Source organism: Halichoeres trimaculatus, unplaced genomic scaffold (genome assembly GCF_033239565.1).
Source record: "Halichoeres trimaculatus isolate MK-OKI-2021-1 unplaced genomic scaffold, fHalTri1.1 fHalTri1_scaffold_22, whole genome shotgun sequence".
Classification (NCBI taxonomy): domain Eukaryota; kingdom Metazoa; phylum Chordata; class Actinopteri; order Labriformes; family Labridae; genus Halichoeres; species Halichoeres trimaculatus.
In genome coordinates this window covers 13,305,365-13,322,384 of record NW_027437200.1, presented here as the reverse complement: position 1 = coordinate 13,322,384, position 17,020 = coordinate 13,305,365, and the positions used below count along the sequence as shown (strand labels likewise).

The window sequence follows — 17,020 nt, the reverse complement described above, 5'->3', positions numbered from 1 at the left end:
GAAACTAGGGTAAGGAGCAGAGCTCAGTGATCATTTCCACCCCGGAGAGAGTGTGATCTAATACCCCTGTCCACGAGGGCGAGCTCTTCGATGCCAGTTTAATGACCACACTTTGCAGAGTATCTGCACCAAAGGCGATCTACTACAACTGACTCACTTGTTTATGTATAAACAAAAACCCTCTCCGTGTGGGTGGACTTCAAGAGCTATAGCACCCAAAGGAGGTGACGCCTGGATAACCTGGCAACCTGCTGACGGACATGTCCACTTATATTGATTACTACAGCAGCTGCTGGGAGGAAAAAAGAGGGCAGGAAGAACAAAGCGAGGGGAGAAAAATTGTCTCTGTGGGAGCACTTCCTCGCCCATCCCGCTTAATGGACCTCACCGAATTAAAGAGATCTTAACAATCCTGGGCTAATTGTGGGATCACAATATATTAACCCCGCTTCAATTCTAAAGGGTGCCATTTTGTGGCTGTTTTATTCCAAATGCTTCAATTAGCCATAAAACATGCTGGCAAGTGCTGGCACAGCTTCTCTCGCCCCTCCTTCACCCCAGCTCTCCCCAAGTTGGAGAAAAGAAAGCCGACTCTGGCTGTTCATTATTAGGTGAGGCCCTTTTGTTATCAGGCACGCTGTCTTTGAGGTTGTCCTTGCCTTTAACTTTTTTATTGAGTTCCACGGCGCAGCATTGTGTTCCAGGAGATACTATTCACACAGCTGATAACGGAAGGTGAAGGTGCTATTTTAAACAAACACCCACTTCTGCACACTGGGGCAAATAGCCAAATTAAATCTGCTAATTGCTTCTTGAGGATTCCACGCTCCTGAGCAAATTTGCCAGGGATCAAATTTTAATGAACTTTTCAGGGCAATGCATCATTTACATGTTAAAAGGAAGCCAATGTGTTGTGAAAGAGCCAGAATGATAGACCTGATCACTGAATAAGATGAAGTTTCAACAGACTAAACAGCCGCCGCTGTTATCTTCAAATGAGAAGCAGAACATGTGGCAGCCTCTCTGGATGTGGGATGATAAAATATCTCCCATTAAATGGGTCATCTGGTATTTAAAGTACTGTTTATTCTCACTGTCTCTTTCTGCTCACTCGTTCCTTTTCTCCTTCTGCAGATAGAGAAATAGCATCCACTTACTTCAGACAGAAAACATTCTTAATAAATTGAGCGCCAAATTGCGTGGCGGGGTTAAATCTGTGCCTTGACAATTTAATTGCATTGCTTCATCTCAATCTTTTTCTCCCCCTCTCTGCTCTCTGCTCTGTCAGATTTCAAAAACATTCCCTTGGATGAGGTTAAGCGAGTAGCCAGACCTCCTAATCATGGCACAATCAGAAATGGTGGTGGTGGTGGTGGGGGGGTGGGGGTGGTTTGTGTGTGTGGGGGGGGTTAGTATCAAGTCGTCACATCTCGTCTCTGCCAAGAAAAGCAGCCTTGGATTTGATAAACAAATAATGTCATTCTGTGTTATTACCCCCGGCCCCAAGATTTCAGAGGAAATAAATCAACGTCAGGCTTGCCGTTAAGGCGTTAGTCAGGCCTGACACGTCGGCCGGTCACACAGGCACAACATATGGGAGCAAGGAGGGAGGGAGGGAAGAAAAGAGGCAGGGAGGGTGAAGGTAAGGCGCGATGCACGGCAAAGAGACAAATCATGGCAGCCGCCAGAGACGTCTGGTCATTTAGCATGAGCTTAGTGAGATGGAGAGAGGGTGATTATAGCCTATACAGAGAGATGAGACCATACATAACACTGTTAAGTCCGTGTGTGTGTGTGTGTCTGTGTGTGTGAGAGCCAAGAATGAAACTATATGATGGTGCTTTAAGTCATAAAACTAGATTTTAAACCTCGTCGGTGATCAGGGCTGTGATTGGTTGCTGAACACAAAAAGGCTGAGGGGAAGCTGCTGGAGCTTTTGCATTGACACTTTTCAGAGTTGAGTTGATCCAAGAATGCAGGATCAGAATCAGAAACTAACATCAATTACTAGAAAAGCACTCAGAGAGCGCAGACCTCCATCAAGCATATTGCGATTGTCAAGTAACACTTTTGTCCGACTTTAATGTTATACCTGACAGTGTTGAAAATGATGATGACCCAGTACATATTTCATATTCTGGATCTTAGTATCCAAAATATTGCCAGGATCTGGATCGTACTTTTACATCTGTCAGAAATGATGGTGACCTTGTCTTGTATTGTTTTCCAAAACAATCGAACCATTTATCGTGGAGTTATAAACACATATGGTAAAAACGACCCTATCTCACAATGATACAGAATCCTTTAAAAAAATCCTGGATCCAGACCGTGATCCTGATCACCTCCAAATTTTAATCACTTCTTCCTTATCCCATTCGGAACATTTCCTGAAAATTCCATCAAGATCTGTTCATTACTTTTTGAGTTATGTTGTTCACAGACAAACAGACAAACACCCAAAATCATGACCTCTTTGGTGGAGGTTGACACTCTCTGATACAAAATAACAGCAGTGAGTCTTCCTACCAATCAAATCTTCAGCCCCCCACTCAGAATGTGCTACATTTTCTGCTTCATCTTGTTACTTTGCGCTGCAAATGATACATCTTCACCCTCTAAATGCAGACAAGTTTGTCCAGTCAAGCTGATTTTAGGCTTCTCCATCCTACTTAGCTATAATACTACAACTGGCCTTGTGCTAATCCACCCACTCAGGAATTCACTATTTGGTGCCTCTGTTAAAACAAAAATGGCGACCCCTCTGAATGAAGAAGAAGCAGCCTTATTTCACAAACCGACACTTTGCATGCTCCATGTCTACCTCACTTTGGAAGGCTGCATGAGTTATACATCAATGAGGAAGTGGTTCGACCCATCGGCGAGGACCAGGATGTCTATGTGCAGAGATGATGCATCTCCTGGGAACTATTTGAGACTGTTAGAGCACTATCAGATGAGCTGATGTGAGAGCGGGAGAGAGAAAGGGAAAAGGGGAAGTGAGGAGAGGAGATATCTATGTGTTTGAGAGCCAGCCAAAGAGGGAGAGAGAAGTGTTGTTACACATCCTGACACAGGCCAGATCCGATTGAGACACGTTCCCTTGGGATGTGAGCTCTGTTGTTCTTTCTGGATCTCTGTGGAAAAAAATCCTTTGAGTGGTGACCCCACGGCTGCTGCTGGTGCTGAAACTAACCACCTGAACTCCGTCGCACTTCTGCTGAGATCAGCTCAGGCTGTCTTATGACTACAGACCTACAAGGCCCTTTTTTGTCTAACTTAGGGTCAAATATCTCACAACCAGGATTGTGCCTCACATAAAAAGGAACCAGACAGATATGAAATTTAACCTGAGGGTCAAACTGGTAAAAAGTAAAAAAAAAAAAAAAATCTCCATTGATGAGGATCAGGAAATAAATCTCAAATGCTCCATCCAAACTGCAGGCAGCAACTAACAATCTGGTTCATTACTGATTAACTGATAAATTGGTCAGATTAATAAAGGATCATCGCAATAAAAAAAGGTCAAATACTTTCCGATTAATCCAATTTTACTTGATTAATTGACGTTTACACAGGGTTAAAATTAAAACCCACCATCAACTCTAAAAATTTAAAAAGCAGGGACCTTTGAAGTTTTTAATATTTTGCTCTAAAATGTCTCAAAATTTCATGGTCTGTCAATGTAATTGATGTTTAATCAACTTCTGATTAATCATTTACTCGATTAATCATTTACACGATTAATCATTTACTCGATTAATCATTTACTCAGCTAATCAATTCACTTCTCCAGCTTTTTCATATTATTTCTGGAGTCTTCTTTCACAGCTACTGTAACACCTCGCAGAATCAGGGGGGTTATCGTGGCCCTTGGTGGAGCCTCCCCATCTTCAGTCCGGCCCCAAGCTGCTGTTGTTTTCCTTCTTCAGCCGTCCAACAGATGGTCCTAGCAAGCGTTTGCTAACACCACGGAATCACACGCCATCATAATGATTGGACACTCACTCTTTTGTTTTGGCAGCTCCTTCCCAATCGGCTTGGCACGAGGAGGCACTGATTGCTGTGATTTCTCTGACTTTGACGGTCACAGCAGGAGGGGGGAGCAGAGATTTGGAACCTCAAAATAAGGAATGTTCAGCTAGATGCAGAGATGGGGTGAGGAATGGTGCTTCCCTCTGCTTTTTTTCGCCTAATGGCATGCAAATAGCTATTTGCTTAAGTCGGCAGCTCTGAATGTGCACCACTAAGCAAGGGGCCTTTGAACATGCTGTTACACGGTTGATAATGTGCTGGAGGAACACAGGGAGGGGGACTGAGCACGTGCAGAGGGAGGCAGAAAAAAGGAACACAGTGACAGTTTCCCATGTTCTTGTTTCTTCACTGGACAGAGCTACATTGCCTGCCTGGAATGCGAGTCTGTCATCAGCGCTCATGAGAAGCTATCCATAAAACAATAACACACACAGGAGGCTGTGTTTTGACATTTTTGACATTTACATAGATTTGCAAGGGGAGCAGAATGGAGCAGAACTTCTTTTTCTTTGCACAGAGGACTCAATGTTATTATCTGCTGATGAAACCACCTTTACACACATTACAACCACACACACATACACCTGCACAAAAATGCAGCTCCTGACCTTTCAGGCCCTGCCAAGCCCATCGAGGGTTTTGTGGCGTTTCATTTGTCACAGTAATGTCTTCCTCGGAAAGATGCCAGCACAAGGAGAGCCAGGTTACAGTGGACAAGATACAGTGGTCTACAGTGTTTCAAACAAAAGGTGTGCTCCTGTGTCATTGTCCTATTCTACATCTCTGTGTGCATGTGTTAGCGCGTACAACTGGGTGATGCAATAACACAAATATATGGTAATTGAAATGGCAGAATCTTTTGGCGGAAACGCAGTCAATTTGATTCTGCGGCAAAAAAGGTCACCCTATTCAATTTGCACTCGATGGCGAACAGGGTGCGACAGGGAAACACCTGAAAGCAAACGATCTTATCAAGGCCTCACAGGCTTCGCCACTTACCCGCTGCATAAAAGCTATTTGCTGATTACTAAATAAACGCATTATCTTTTACCTTGACTTTTGCTGCGTGCGCGAGTGTGTGTGCAGTGACGCTCCTGGATCCAGGTTGGAGGAAGTGACTGCAGTGTGAATTCCTTATCCATGTCTTGACTTTGTGTGAGTCTTATCGGGCAGTTTTTTTTTCTTGCATTTGTGTATGGACAGCACGTGCAGCAGCGCTGGTCAAACATGCAGAGCTTCACAAGCCGTTGCATGTCTTGTGAGGGATGCGCCTATCTTTACAAGTAAATAAATGAAAACACATCAAAGGAGTCGGCCTTTGAGTCGATACAGGTCTCACTGCTGATGTGAGGCCAAAAAGACAAGAGGATGAAAGTGTTTCTTTGTAGCATCATCATCCAATGTTGAGCTGATTTTCAACTCGATCTAAAATGTATTCTTCGGGGAATACAGAGCATGTTGCTCTTACTTTAAATAAGCTTACACTTAGCTTAGCATTTCCACTACCTACACCACTGGACAGTAAAATGTCTATCAAAGGCAGAATGACCAGTGTTGAGCAATGCTTTTTGTTGCTAAAGAAACATCTTAGCTTATCAGCTAAATGAGCAGTAAGAGCAAATTTATCAAGATGAATGTTGCAGTAGGTGATTTGCCAACATATAAAACTGTTAGTCATCTAGCTAAAGATTAAACTGACATGATAAGTTGATTTTCTACATGGCATCAATGAGGGACGTTAGCCAAATGCTACAGGGCAAACTACGCTTGTTGTGTAGTATAAGCAATCATAAAATCTCAAAAGTGGTTATTTTGCTTAAAATGTGCATATTCACCAATATGTAATATGATAGTACAGCAAAAAGGAGATTAGCATTCATATTATTAGCTGCTGTTCTGCTGTAGCTTTGCTAGCTGCGTTTTTCTGGTGGTTAGCTTCATTTACAGTCCAACACTTCCCCTAACATGATAGTTACACAAAAATGCTAACGGCTACATGAAAAGAGCTTCTGTAAGCCACATCCACAAGTCAACAGCACAATGATGGCAGAATAACAGAGCAAGATACAGCATCCTTGTACTCACAGTATGTAAATTTAGCGTCCTTAGCATCCTCAAATTAGAAAAAAAAGAGCGCTGTAAGTGGCTTTTTTGAGCCTATCTTCCATCCATATTAATGACACTTCCATTTCTCTCAGACAGACGCTCCCTCGAGTCATATTCTACAACATATAATAAATTTAAAGAAGTTTTGTTTTTAGAAAAAGGAGAGTAAAGCCATGTTCTCTATCTGCACTGTCCAAGTGTCTGTAAAAGCTTCTGCTTCCAGTTTAAACTCGGGAGCTGCTGATTGGGGAGCAAGTGAGTCATCCAAGCATCCAGTCACTCATGCATCAGCAGAGCCTCGGAGAGCCTCTTGAACTATTTGAGGCCTGTGCAGACTTAAATGCTTCAGGGGGGAAATAAGCTGGAGCTATAAGCATGCAGTGCACATCATAAAGCTTAGGTAGAATGGGGAGGGTTTTTTTCTGCATGGTTGACAAAGCTCTTAAAAGGACTGGGGGAAACTGGTCCTTCACATGTACCGTAAGAGTCTGCAGTGCACACGGTCAAAGATGTGTTAAAACCAAATGAACTAAATTATGAAGCATCCACAAATTAAAGACACTCAAAAGGGGAACTTTGAAAGCAGACGTACTTAAATGGCTCTTTTCTGTGATTAAAAAAGCATACTGAAGTCCATGAAGAAAAAAATGTCTCCTACTCAAACTTTTCTTTGCTAAGGTTCATGCACAGCTAACAGTTAGCAAAGTAAAAGCAAATCTACACCTGTATTTTAGACCCTTACTGTCCTAATTCTGAACTCCCTGAAGAAATTTAAAGGTATGATTGATTTAATGACAGGCTAGCATAGCTTGTGTGAGCAAGTTTACACCAGCTGATCTAATAACGTTTAATTCTTACCGTGCTAGCGTACAGTCTCTGCTTCTGGTGTTTGGTTGTTGGACGAAACAAAAAGTATTGTTGCGTTTCGGCCTCTTATTTACATGGGACGGCATTTCAGCCGACCTATATGGTAAATTCTAAAACAAGTATATTTTTTCTAAAATGCTGCAATCACCACTGCCGTTTAAAAAGCAAGCTGAAGTTTTCAATGACTAATTCCAAAGCCACCTCTGGGCAAGACAGTTATAGCACCGACTACAGGCCTGGCGTACTTACTACAGCTTTTTCGGTCCCTCAGCGTTAATACGTAACGCATTTTTTTTTCTTCATTGCATTTTTGTATTTTGGGTTGAACTGTCGTGCAAACAGGTTCTAAGAAATGTTATATTGCAAGGTTTTTACACCTCAAAGAGTCACACAACAGAGTGAGAACTAGATGTGGGTACCGAATTAGGTACTTTTATAGGTACAGACCAAATTCTGTCAAAAGTACTGGGTATTGATTTGTGTAAAATCAAAAGGTACCATGTTTAGGTACCTAAACGCATCTTTGTGACTGTGAGGTAGAGAATATTGAAGAATGAATATGTTAAGTTGAAAAAAATATATATTTAATTTTTAAAAAATTTATATTTTTTCCAGGTAAACACAAAAAAATACCAAAAATTAGTACCGTTGAGTACCGATACCAATTGCCAGGTACCAGGCATCTGTACCATATCATTTCAAATGTGAAAAGTACCCATCCCTATCGAGAACAGTTAAAACGTCTTTACTAAATTTTTGAAAGGCTTAAAAAAATAAGATGTACACCTGAAGTAATGACTTAAAATACTTCCTGGATCGAGGTATCAAAATATGGAAGTGTTTCAAGCAAATAACACATTGACACGCTTGTTTATTTTCCTGACCTTATGTGACCTAAGAACAGCAACCTACATCCAAAACTGCACAATTTTCTTTTCTAACAAAAGCTAAAACACGCTTTTTATTCTGGTAATTTTGTTAAAAACCAACTCAGCCCTCGAGAAGCTGGGCTACAAACTCACAGATTGACAGAATTTGGCAAACCACCAAAGCTACTGGCTACCGCCAAGACCTCTGCCACAACTGGACATGTTGGCACAGAACACACACTGACACACACACACAAACTGACACAGACACACTTGGGATCGATTGGCCTTTCCTGGAGAGGGGAAGCAGACTATCGCCCAAGACTGATAGCGCTTCAGCATGAATCACGGCCCCCACTGATTGAAGGCTTCTCTCCATCACCTCCCTCCTGCTTTCTCTTTCTGTCGAGGTTTCCCCCTTTTGTCTTTTATTCAAACTGTTTTCTCACTTCTGGCGATCACTTTTACTCTTCCCTTTGTTCCCTTCTCCCTGTCACTCTTTGATCAATTCTTCTCATCTCCATGCAAACACCATCTCGCTGCTCCTGAGCCTCTTTTTGTTGCATAAGTCCAGGACAATGAAAGCATGCTCAGGATCCGATGTTTACACCTTCCTCCCACTACAAAGTGTACATTATTAAATAATAGCAGGAGGCTTGGCGTTATCATGTGGCTTCATTGCAACATGTAGCTGTGTGTGTGTGTTTGTGTGTGTGTGAAAGTAGGAGTTGGGCAGGGGGATGGGATGGGGTGGGGGGATTATTGGCTTAGTGTTTTGGCCAGGTTTAAGTGAAACAGCCCTGAAAGGCTCTTAGTGGAGATTACCCCACGTACTAAAAATAGACATTCCTGCCCAATACACATACGAGCGTAATAAAAAAAGCGATAAAAGTGTTGTGTCTAGCCAGAAAATGCCTCTATCTGATCTTTGTATGGAGTCTCTCAATTACGTAAAAGACACACACGCACAAACACACACATGACGTGTGGCTCCAGAGTGATGAGAGAGATCCATCCAGAGGATCAGCTGGGGGAGAAACACTAAACCATGCCTCAATCAGCAGCAGCATCCCACTGGGAACACAGGGTGGAGTGTGTGTGTGTGTGTTAGTGTGTGTGTGTGTGTGTGTGAGTGGGAGCGAGGTAGACAGGCAGCCAAGCAGCCACCACCACAACCAAAAGATGTTCTCTTGCTCTTTTTCCAAACACTCCCTGAGGGGACTATTTTTTTGGCCATAGCCACCTTCTGTGTTTCCTCCCCACTCACTCCCTCCCTTCCTCCTTTCCAGAAGCGATTGTTGGAGGCCAGAATATATTTGTTTTGCTGCTGCAGCCCCAACTTCCCCCATCAGCCAGGAACAAATGCTTTGCCTTGGGAGCAAAAAATGAAAAAAAAAAAAAAAGACAGAAGGAGGAAGGGAGGGAGGAAGGGAAAGGGATGGCAGAGAGTGTTGCAGGGCAGGCGGGCAGGGTTGAGAGCTCTTGTTGTGGAGTGGATCTGACAGACGCTTCGAGATGACACAGGCTTGGACAGCCCAAGTCTGCATCCCTGTACAATACGTCTGCGCCTACTTGTCTGCGCTCGCTCTCATTTGTGTATCTTGAAACAGCAACAGCCGCGGGTGTGAGGGGCATGCTTTGCCTTGAGTTGGACAGTAATGAAGGATTTCTTCCATCAGACAGTGCAAACAATGTATCAGGGCAGTAAAAACTGAAGGGGGAACTGGAGATGAGGACAGTATGGTGTATCCTAATAAGACTCACTTGAGGAAATCATATTATACAGTGGGGTATGATAATTCATACACCCTTTACTGGAGCAGTGAACTGGTACGGGCGGTGTACTCTCAAATGTCAGCATAAATTTGCAAAATAAACGCAACCGGCATTCAGCAGGGAGTAGGAACAGTGACAATAAGGGTCTCTGCTGTCTGTATGTGTGTGTGTGTTTGTATGGGTGGGCGTGACAATTCCTCTTAGAGGGTCTGTGACTTGTTTCAGCTCACAGGAGCGCCTATCGCCCAACAAGTGCGTGTGTATGTGCGTATGTGTGTGTGTGTGTGTGAGCTAATCTAGGCTTACACGTGTTTGCAGGGAAGGAAGGGGGCTGCTTGAGGAAAACGTTTCGGTGCAGCATGTTTCATCAAAGCCTTTCTAAAGATGACCCAATCAATGTAATCTGCCTTTGCTTAAGAATAAGCGCCCGAGCATCTGTCCAAAAAAGTCGCAAACAAGCAAGACAAAGCGGCATAATGCCTCCGCAAAATCTGGTGCATTCACACACACACGACATATCCTGCTTGAGTGATGGAAGAGACTTTAAATAACCAACAGGGAACACATATGTGCGTCCATCTTCCCATGCATCATGTGAGTAATGCTTTAAGCCTTGGCATCTTATTTTACTACCTGCAAAGCCCACAACCTTTTATATCCAATCCACGGGGTCTGATTTTAGCTGGCACGAGTCCCAGCTTCCACATGTCTATATGTTTGTCCCCTTCACTTCCCATCTGTCACTGTGTGTGTGTGTCTTTGCTGTCTCTCCGTCTCCTGTGCCTTCACTTCTCTCTACCTGTACACGTCCCTGCCTTCAGCCTCCATACATCCTCTTGCACAAGTACTCACCCCTTAAAAAGTTTCAACTTGACAATCTCACAAAATGACTCAAGAATCTATGCATTCCACTGTTTTATCGTGTAATGAGAGAGAAGAGAAGAGAAGCAAGCATGGATGCATATGGCAGTCCGTTTCAACCAGTTTTTGTAAAGTAATCTGCACTTTGCCAAAAAATGAAATAAAGTATCACAAAAGTACGTATCCAGTTACCAGCAATGAGCCAAGCATACAGGTGCAAGAAACTACATCACATAAGCCGCACACCACAGACCTGTAGATGAAACCCAAAGAAGTTAACAGTGCCTGGTAAATGGTGGCAGCCGACTGCAGGCAAGTCAGCTCTGTGAAAGACGTGGGTCTTAGGCAGGGGTGGCCAACTTGTGGCTTGGTGTGTGGCTCTTCAATCCATTCATAAAAAATATATATAGTTATGAGTTGTGGTGTGCCTATCAATCTAAATTATATATATATATGGATGCCAACGCTGGGATCAGTTGGGATTGATACTGAAGTTTCAGTTTCTCTTCACTAGTACGAATCTAAAAACATGAACACAATAAACCTCGCTTTGACCACATGTGTGACGTGACAATCTGTAGTACCACGGTCACTTTTGTGGCTCATGGTTCTCTGACTGGTTGGCCACCCCAAGGACCACTAACACCCCCCCCACCCCCCACTAAAAGGGGGGAGGTTGTTGGGAAAGCTTTGGTGAGTCCTGCCAAACTTTTATTTTATTTCTTTTTTTTTCTCTCCAAATGTTCCATAAAAAAAAAAAAATCATAGTTGACCACTGGTGGTCCATGGACCACTGTTTGAGAAACGCTGATGTAAGCAAGGGAGTCACATATTTTACCGCTGTGGGGAACTATTGCAAGAAAATTTAATAGTTCAGCAATTAATTGCAAATTTTATACCTTACTGTTTGACAGGCATAACTTTATTCTATATTTCAATTCATCTTTGTTTCATCTAATTTATTCTTATCTATGATCCCTCTCAGATGCCCCAGAAAAATGCTGACTTAAAGATTTATAGTCCTTTTTTAACTCTGCCTTCACTTATTGTCACCAAAACACTAGGGGTGCACCAATCACAATTTTCTGGCCGATCACAGATCTTTAAAGAGTCTGACCTGCCGATACTGATTCTTACTTTTTATTTTTTATAACTGACAGCATATACCTTCAATGTTCCAATCTTATTTTATTAAAAATCATAGAACAATACCTGTGAAACAATAAAATCTTTATGCTTTTACTGAAACAACCAATAAAGTGTCCTGAGTTTTAGGTCTCAGAGCAAAAAGCAACAATGGCTGTCAGACCTTCCTGGTGGTATATAAGATCAGTTTTCAAAGTAAGGATGGGCCGATCACAGATCCGCAATCCCCAAAAATTAAGAAAATCGGCACCGATTGATCAGCCAACTAATCGATCGGTGCATGTCTACAAAACACACAGAAAAAATTATTGTATGCATAAACCTTCTGAAAAAAAAAAAAAAAACCTGACTCTGAGTCAGTCTCTGATTTGAATAGAAGTTTGGGTTCAGCAGCACTCAGGGCTTTTTCATATTTTTATTTGGTGTCCCACTTATCTTCTTAAGCTTTACAATTTCATGGCAAAACACTTTTGAAAAGCGCAGTATCTCATAAAAGAAGGCTAATTTAGGACCAGCTCTCCATAATCCAGACTAACTCAGCCTACTCTGAGTGATGTCATTTATATCCATGTGACCTGACCGTGCAGCATCCTGCTGTGACCCCCATTGGGGACGTCAACATTGGAATGCGAAGAAGCCCAAACAAACACGACAAGTTTTCATCAATCAGACAGTTAAGGCCTGTACATGAAATTTAAGTGGCGTCTTGCAGTTAAAAAGACATCGGTCACACTTCTGTGCTGTTATCTTTGGCAGTACATCGGGAACTTATTGGAGTAACCACCCCTTAACAACTGCAGCCCGAAATAGACTGTGGACTTTCACGGTCGGCCCGTTTTGAAGAGGTGTCAAACATGCTGTGCCAGGAGCCAGCGCTGTTATGTGTGTTGTGTGTGTGTGTGTGTGTGTGTTATGCAGGAGAGAGGGGGGTGTTGTGGTGTATCATTCTCCACATATCGTGTCAGGGACAGTTGGGACAGTGGCAGGGAATAGAGCAAAAGTCCAGCCAGGGGACAGCTTGTGATCTCAGACCGCATGCTGCTGGGGGAACAGAACACACACATACAGAGATAGAAACACCGGCTTATTCACATTCATACACACACTTTTACTGCTCATACCGCGTGTAAACAAACTCTACTGTCCCTTTAATCATCAAATAAGACTCTGATGTGTTTTTAACTGCCATGTAAGAATGTGTTTACTCATTTGCTACCGTCTTACACTGGACCTGCAGCCTCAATAAAAGCCCCAGTGCAAGAAAAACAGACGGTGTTTGCCTTTCTGTCAGAACTACAAATCTTTCAACAGCTGACTTGAACTAAGCGGGTTCAAACTTCCAGGCAGTTTGTTGTTTGATGGGGACGTTTAGAAGAGGGGCCTCTGTGTGACAGCTGCATGCAGCTGTCACACATGTTACTCAGGGCATCTTGGAAAAAAAAAAAGCTTTCTCAGAAAACACACACAAGCTGATTTTTAAAGGAATGCTTATGCATTAAAACACAGGATACAGGGTGAAGAGTTAGCACTAATTAACGTATGTCGGTGTAGACACATTTGATTGGATGCTCCTCTGCCTTGTTAGAGGCCACTGAGGAGGGGAGGGGGTTGCAGGAAGTGCAGCTGCAGCCCAAGCTTTCTGATCCTAGCCGAGCGGCAAACTTTCCCCTGTCAGATTAAGTAGGATTAGCTGAGTCCTGCTGTATGATGAACTGAGCACTTCATATGGTGACTTGAAACTTTCCAAAGATGGAAAAAAAAATCCCTGGTCAGGGAAATGTGTTTTTTTTTTTCCTGAGAAAACTAGAAATTTCACAGCTTGATTTGAAGCCTCAACATATTCTTAGCGCAGCATGATTAAGAGTATGAACCAATCATCTGCGATGGATGGATCTGTTGTGGATGCAAGCGTGTGCTGTGTTGCAGGAGCATGGTTTTTCCTATGTAGAAAGTCACACACAGCTTCTTGCTCGGTGTCTTCCCTCATCAGTGTTGGTGCTAAGTTCCTTTGTGTTTTAAAATCACACACACTCACACTTGCACATGCATACTCTCATTGGTATTTTTATCCATCCCCAGGGCCGCTCTGTGGCTGCAAGCCATATCACTCAGACGACAGAGGAGCCACGGTCACACCAGCGAGTACTTAAGGGCCCCCCCTCCTTCTTTTCTTGTGTGTGTGTGTGTGTGTGTGCTGGGGTGGTCCACAGAGGTAGAATGTGAGGTGATATAAAAGGACTCTGAAAAAGGTGGCAGTGGTAGGGAAGAGGTCAAACGTGGAAAGAATTTCGCCTGTTATCAACTGTTGCCTGCACGACCGCTGCAAAAGCACACACATGACACAGACCCTGAAAACGTGACTACATGGCAGGGCTATACACACACACACACATATATACACAAACACACAATCACACACATTGAAGGCTTCTCAGACAGGGTTTTTCCTCCTGAGGCGAGGCTAAAGCATCCAATCTCAGTCTTTCTTGTCTATCTCTGGCGCTGATAAAGGCTTATAATGAACTGGGGACTTTAATATTCAGGTGGACGTCGTTGACAATAGTCTTTGTATTGCCTTCATGTCTTTACTGGATTCTTTTGGTTTCACACAGTCTGTGAACCATCCTACTCATCGCTTTAACCACACCTTGGATCTTGTTCTTGCTTATGGCGTGGAACCTGTCAACTTGGCTGTCTTGCCGCAGAATCCTCTTCTGTCGGATCATTTCTTCATTACTTTTGAATTCTTGCTGTCGGATTTCTCACCTGCGAACAAAATCATCTTGTCCAGGAACTTGTCTGACAGAGCTGTAGACATTTTCAAGGAAGCTATTCCTGCTGCCTTGAATTCTTGCTCTACTTTTGCAGAGAGCTCTTGTGCTCCCTCTCAGCTTGATCAACTTGTTGCGGATACCACGGGTTCTCTTCAAGCCGTCCTCGATTCAATTGCTCCGCTCAGACAGAGGACTCTCAGACGACATCGTTCCGCTCCGTGGTACAACGCTCAAACTCGTGAGCTCAAACAACAATCGAGGAAATTAGAAAGAATATGGCGTTCGACTAAAACAACCGAATCCTGCTCGCGTTGGAAAAATAGTCTAAATGAATATAGAAAGGCTTTGCGACTTGCGCGTGCAACTTACTACTCGACTCTTATAGAAGAGAATAAAAACAATCCTAGATTCCTTTTCAGCACTGTAGCCAGGCTGACAAACAGTCATAGCTCTACTGAACCATGCGTTCCTCTATCGCTTAGCAGTGAGGGCTTTATGAGCTTTTTTAACAATAAGATATTAAAAATTAGAGATAAAATTAGTAGCGTGTTACATGCAACCGCGATAGAACCTTCGATCGATGGCGAATTTGCGGAAACGTCGCTTAGAGCTAATATACTCCTGGACTGCTTCTCGCCTGTGGACCTGTCAGAGCTGGATTCAACTGTCACTTCAGCCAAACCATCAACTTGTCTTCTGGATCCCATCCCAGCTTGGCTGTTAAAGGAAGTCTTTCCCTTGGTCGGATCTTCTTTACTAAGGATGATTAATGCGTCTTTACTGTCGGGCTACGTGCCCCAACTTTTTAAAGTTGCTGTTATTAAGCCTCTTCTTAAAAAGCCTACACTTGATTCAGGCTCTTTTGTCAACTACAGACCGATATCTAACCTCTCTTTCGTTTCTAAGATCTTGGAGAAAGTTGTTGCGAGTCGGCTCTGTGATTTTCTTCATAGCAACAGTCTTTTTGAGGTCTTTCAGTCTGGGTTCAGAGCCCACCACAGCACTGAGACTGCGCTGCTGAAAGTAACCAACGATCTACTTTTGGCTTCGGACAGTGGTCTTCTTTCTGTGCTTGTCTTGCTTGATCTTAGTGCCGCTTTCGACACGATTGATCATTGCATTCTTCTGAGGAGATTAGAGAGTCTTCTTGGTATCTCAGGAACCGCTTTAGCCTGGCTTCGATCGTATCTTTCGGATCGACATCAGTTTGTTCATGTGAACAACGTCTCTTCTTCTCACACCAGGGTGCAATATGGAGTTCCTCAAGGTTCAGTGCTCGGACCGATTCTTTTCATCTTGTATATGCTTCCTCTCGGCACTATATTGAGGAAACACTCCATAAACTTTCACTGCTATGCAGATGACACTCAGCTTTACTTGTCAATGAAGCCTGAAGAAACCAACCGCTTATCTAAACTTGAAGCATGCCTTAAAGACGTAAGGTCCTGGATGAGCAGAAACTTCTTACTGCTGAACTCAGAGAAGACTGAAGTCATTGTTCTTGGACCCAAACATCTCAGAGAAGCTTTCTTGAACAACATCGCCGCCTCTGACGACATCAGCTTGGCTTCCAGCACCACTGTCAGGAACCTGGGAGTTCTTTTGGATCAGGACCTGTCCTTTAACTCTCACATCCAACAGGTCTCAAGGACGGCATTTTTTCATCTTCGCAATATCAAGAGAATTAGACACATCTTGTCTCGGAGCGACGCTGAGAAACTGGTCCATGCTTTCGTTTCTTCTAGGCTGGACTACTGTAACTCTCTTTTATCCGGCTGTCCTAATAAGTCTATTAGGACTCTTCAGCTGGTTCAGAATGCTGCTGCTCGGGTACTGACTTGGACTGGGAGGAGAGAGCACATCTCTCCAGTGTTAGCGTCTCTACACTGGTTACCTATAAAATCTAGGATAGAGTTTAAAATTCTTCTTTTGACTTACAAAGCGCTTAATGGCATCGGGCCATCGTATCTTAAAGACTTAATTGTTCCGTATAATCCGTCTAGGTCTTTGCGTTCTCAACATGCTGGTCTGCTCGTTGTACCTAGGGTCTCTAAAAGTAGTATGGGAGGTCGAGCCTTTAGTTATCAGGCTCCTCTTCTTTGGAATAACTTACCGGTTGAGGTCCGGGGAGCAGACACGGTCTCAACCTTTAAGAGTAGACTTAAAACTTTCCTTTTTGATAAAGCTTACAGTTAGAGCTGGATCAGATCTGAACCAGCTCTTAGTCATGCTGCTATAGGTTTAGACTGCTGGGGGGAACTGACACACAGGGCTCCTGTTTCCCTCTTTTACTGTCAGTCTAACTTCTAGTCTTACTGTCCTGTTATAGTTACTGACCATACACCTCTCTGGGAGGGTCTGAGTTTGTCTTGTAGGTTCCTGGGGATCGGTGAAGAAGACGGCCTGCTGCTGTGCTCCTGTCCGACACCAGCTGCTACAGCTTTGGATTTGGCCTGCTGGTTTCACCTTAACTGTCGCCACAGCGCCAAACTTCAGACTCCGTCTGTTTCTCTCTCTCTCCCTTTCTGTGTGTGTGTGTGTGTGTGTGTGTATGTGTGTCTGTGTGTGTGTCTGTGTGCGTGTGTG

The 17,020-nt window shown here is 43.4% G+C and overlaps 1 protein-coding gene across 6 annotated transcripts in view; it reads right to left on the bottom strand.

Moving 5' to 3' along the window:
* ppargc1a (peroxisome proliferator-activated receptor gamma, coactivator 1 alpha) overlaps nt 1–17,020 on the bottom strand; it is a 340,797-nt gene that overhangs the window by 23,465 nt on the left and 300,312 nt on the right. The window lies entirely within an intron of this gene.